The sequence below is a fragment of the Danio aesculapii genome, chromosome 5 (assembly GCF_903798145.1).
Source record: "Danio aesculapii chromosome 5, fDanAes4.1, whole genome shotgun sequence".
Taxonomy (NCBI): Eukaryota; Metazoa; Chordata; class Actinopteri; order Cypriniformes; family Danionidae; genus Danio; species Danio aesculapii.
This window is the reverse complement of record NC_079439.1, coordinates 24,422,712-24,427,389: the sequence shown is the minus strand read 5'-3', so window position 1 is coordinate 24,427,389 and position 4,678 is coordinate 24,422,712.

Genomic DNA, 4,678 nt, shown 5'->3' with positions numbered 1-4,678 from the left:
CCTCTGTTTAAAGGGTTAGTATATCCCGAAATGTACATTTACTCAGACTTAACTGGTCTGTTCAGTCAAAACCTATAAAAGATTTTTTTTTTAATAAGGTAAATAAACAAATAAATCGCCTCACAGCAAGAAGGTCACTGGTTCGAGACCCAGCTGGGTCAGTTGGCATTTCAGTGTGGAGTTTACATGTTCTCCCCGTGTTCGCGTGGGTTTCCTCCGTGTGCTCTGGTTTCCCCCACAGCCCAAAGACATGTGGTATAGATGAAATGAATAAGCTAAATTGGCCGAAGTGTATGTGTGTGCAAGAGTGTGTGGGTATTTCCCAGTGTTGGGTTGCGACTGGAAGGGCATCCGCTGCGTAAAACATATGCTGGATAAGTTGGCAGTTCATTCCGCTGTGGCGACCCCTGATTAATAAAGGGACTAAGCCGACAAGAAAATGAATGAATGAATGAATGAATGAACGTGAATTGAATGGTTTAATCCAAGTCTTCTAAAGAGATATGATTGCTTTAGGTGAACATCATATCACATCAGAGAAGTATAAAAAGATCTAAAATGGGTTGTGAGCCCTTTAGACGGTGTTAAAAGGATAAAGCAATATGAAAGCTATCCTATGACTTTATATTTTCAATATCTCTTACAGTGGACAAAAGGCAGGCTATCTTTAACAACAAAGACGGTCACACTTGCATGTCCTTTGAAATTTAAAAAACGGAAAAGGTCTATTTCTAGGAAATGAGTTATAATTTGATAGTTAAAACATAGAAACATTTTAAGAAAACAATATTTGACAGGAGAGAGTGATGAAAGTGTGTGTAGCTGATCAGGAAATCAGTCATGGTGTGCTTTGATAGTTACAGGTTTGGGGGAAAATTAAAGGAAAGAAAGTAAAAAGCATGAAAAAAAAACATCTAATACCTAAAGAATTTCTAAAAAAAAAATAAATAAAAAAGGACATTTGAGCATAAAGAGGCTCTTCAGGACAATATAGTAAACAGTTTTTCTTAGTGCATTTCTCACATCACTATTTACATTTGGACAACAGTTTTTCATTTCTCAGAACAATTAGTACAAACTGCAAAACCTTGATAACCTGCAAAAGCGTGTCACTTGCTCAAAATGGATAGCTCATTCCTCAAAAGTAAGTACTCATGTCAATGAAAGTGTCAGTGTAATCAAGATGAAAAGTCCTGACACCATTGTTTATGAATAATATAGTCAAATGGCTTTGTCATGTTTTCATTATGACAGTTTACTCTACATTGTTCCAATGCAAAAAAGTCAGATTATGGTGACACTTCCTGAAAATGCTCAAGACACCACTATTTACTTTTTGCACAGCCATTTGAAAACTACAGTAAAGTTAGACATCACTGTATTTAGTGAGGTATCTGAGTACAAGACATTGAATATGTATGTTTCACATTTTTACTGCTCTATGCAATTCTAATTTATTCACAGCATTGTGCAAAAGAATAAATACACCCTTATTTACAACAAACATAAGCCATTCCTTTGGGTAGAGCTGTGCACAACTGTAAATAATATTGCAGCACATATTTTAACTGAACCTACAACATACATAGGTCTGTAAATCATTCATGAAATTGTTCAAAAAGGAGAAACAAAATTATCTTAGGATTAATTAAAAATGGCTTGATTTGTGCTGTGAATGAATGTAATTGTAAATTGTAATTGGCTTTGGTTTGGAACAACCTGATAATACGTAAATTATGAGAGAATTTTGATTTTGAGGTGCACTAACCCTTTATTAAAAGATGTATATCTGTATTTCCCAGTTCAAAGTTTCAGATTTTTGATGCCCACAAACTGGCATGATTTAAGAATAACAAAATAAACACATTTAGTTTTCACACAAAAAGACACTGCTTTCTAAAATAGAAAGTGCATCCATTTCTTTGTTCAATGCTAAATTTTGTAACCCCATAAAAAATTAATGGGACAGAAAAGGGCCAATTGTTTGTCACTTCAACCAGCAACCAAAGTTGAAATGACAACAGATTGCTTGGCCAGTTAGATTACAAACAGTTTTCGCCTCAAGATGTTTCTACTACTTCTTGAGAAGATACTGAAGGTCTCTCTCTCAAACTCTTACAAAAACACTCTGTTAATCTGTCCCTGTCTATGCATACATGCTATTATTTACTATATCAGCATGTAGTCTCTAGAGTAAACACAGAAGAAATGACTGTGGAATAACAGTTTATTTCAGCCTCATTTTCAAACAAGTTTCAGAAAACAGCTTCACAAGTCACAGGAACTCTACATTTGTCAGGGTAAACAATCTGCTTCATCAATGTAGAAAATGCTTTACAAATAAATATCAGCAAACACAAACCATGAGCTCAAAATCATCAATAAATAGTTCATCTTTATAAATAACGGGAACATTTCACAAGATTAAAAACTTTCTTTAAACTGACCATATTTCTGATCCGATATTCCTATTGCCTGGTGTGTCTATAAATAAATGTCCAGCTGATGTACCCCTCCGCTCTCTCTCTCTCTCTCTCTCTCTCTCTCTCTCTCGCCATGGGCAATGACAGAATTGGAAACATCACTGCTCCCTTAACGGACTGTGACACGTGCAGTACCCAGCATTCCCTTTTCTCATCAGAAAGTACCAATAAACAAAATAAAGGACCCCATCTGAAACTGGCGCATTCACGAGTTAAGTTGGACTGGAGGGTTGGTTAGTGTTTGTACATCAACATATCCAAAGTGAAGCAGTAAAAGCGAGGAGATTTCACAAATTTTGGCCACAGTGAAACAGCACACCTCCTTAAATTCTTGTTGTAGTTGTCTCTTGACAAAAAAAATCTTCTGCATCCACAGAAATTCACATATTTATACAAATGTACACAAAATCTCAAACACACATTACCGAAGACGCAAGGGACATGCAGCAAACGTCCATCACGGGGATCGAGATGAGAGGAAATGAAATGTTCTCTGTTTAAATTTAAAAAACTGAAAAATTAAATCTCTTTTTTTATATGCTGAAATCTCATTATTTTGCCGTTGCTTCACAGTGATTGTTAAAAACTTGTTCAGTCACTCAAAATCAAAAGAGGATGGGAAATTTTTAGCTGTAAAGCCACAAAAGTTCATTAAAAACCTTTTAATGAACAGTTCATCTTTTTAAGAAAGTGGAGAATACTGTTAAAAGTCTAGGAACATTTTCTACTAAAAATAACCTGTCAAAGGAAATGTTCTACACTACCTGACAAAAGTCTTGTCACCTATCCAAGTTTTGGAAACAACAAATAATAACTTGACTTCTAGACTTCTATTTGGCCCCTAGATTACACTTATTTTAACAAAATAAATTATGATGATGCCTTGATTTTTAATTATTTAATTATGACAAGGTCTGACTTTGCTTAGACAAAAGTCATGTCACTTAACAGAAATACTGTACAGTATAGAATATAAAGTCATGATACAGTGGGAAAAGAATTAACATTGTGTATAACTCCCATGAGCTTGTAGGACTGCATCCATACATCACTGCAATGCCTCAAATAACTTATTAATGAGGACATCTGGAATGACCAAGAAAGCGTTCTTGCTGGACTCCCAGAGTTCATCAAGATTCTTTGGATTCATCTTCAATGCCTCCTTTATCTTACCCCAGACATGCTCAATAATATTCATTTCTTGTGGCTGGGCTGGCCAATCCTGGAACACCTTGACCTTCTTTGCTTTCAGGAACTTTGATGTGGAGGCTGAAGTATGAGAAGGAACGCTATCCTACTGAAGAATTTGCCCTCCCCTATGGTTTATAATGTAATGGCCAGCGCAAATGTCTTGATACCTCAGGCTGGTGATGTTTCCATCCACTCTGCAGATCTCTTGCATGCCCCCATGCTGAATGTAAACCCAAACTATGATTTTTCCTTCATCAAACTTGACTGATTTCTGTGAGAATCTTGGGTCCATGTGGATTCCAATAGGTCTTCTACAGTATTAGTGATGATTGAGATGCAGCTCAACAGATGATTCATTGGAAAACTCGACCTTCTGCTACTTTTCCAAATGATCAACTAGAAGTCAAGTTATTATTTGTTGCTCTTACTCAATGAATCAACGACACAATTTTTGTCAGGTAGTATATAGATTGAACCACTGACGCCAGTAAAGAACTTTCACTGATTACTCTGCACTGTTTTCACATAGTGGACCTTCCAATAAAACTTTCAACATAACTCATCTGATTATATACACTCTTTTTAAAATGACTACTCCAAAAGGCAGTCTTTGCATTGTGTTACTTATGAACAATTTTTGGTTCCCCAAAGAATCTTTAGTGAAGAGAACTTAAAAGAAGCATGTCAAAAACTTTTGCCCACTATATAGAACCTACTGATGGAATAGAAATGTATCTGGATATTAAAGGTTCTTTTGGGACCATAAATGCCAAAGAGTAAAATCTTAAGGGCAAGTCTTATGAGTTCATCCAGCCTGATCTCATGAGGAAATGCAACTATAGTTTACCTCTTGTAAGAAAATTGGCTAATTTGTATGAATTTATACGATTTTGTGCAAAAATAAACTTGAGGATGAGCAAATCATACTAAAATGTACAAATGAAATCATATAAATTAGCCACTCAAAAAGTGATGAATTGCTGTGAGATTTCAGTTCAACATTC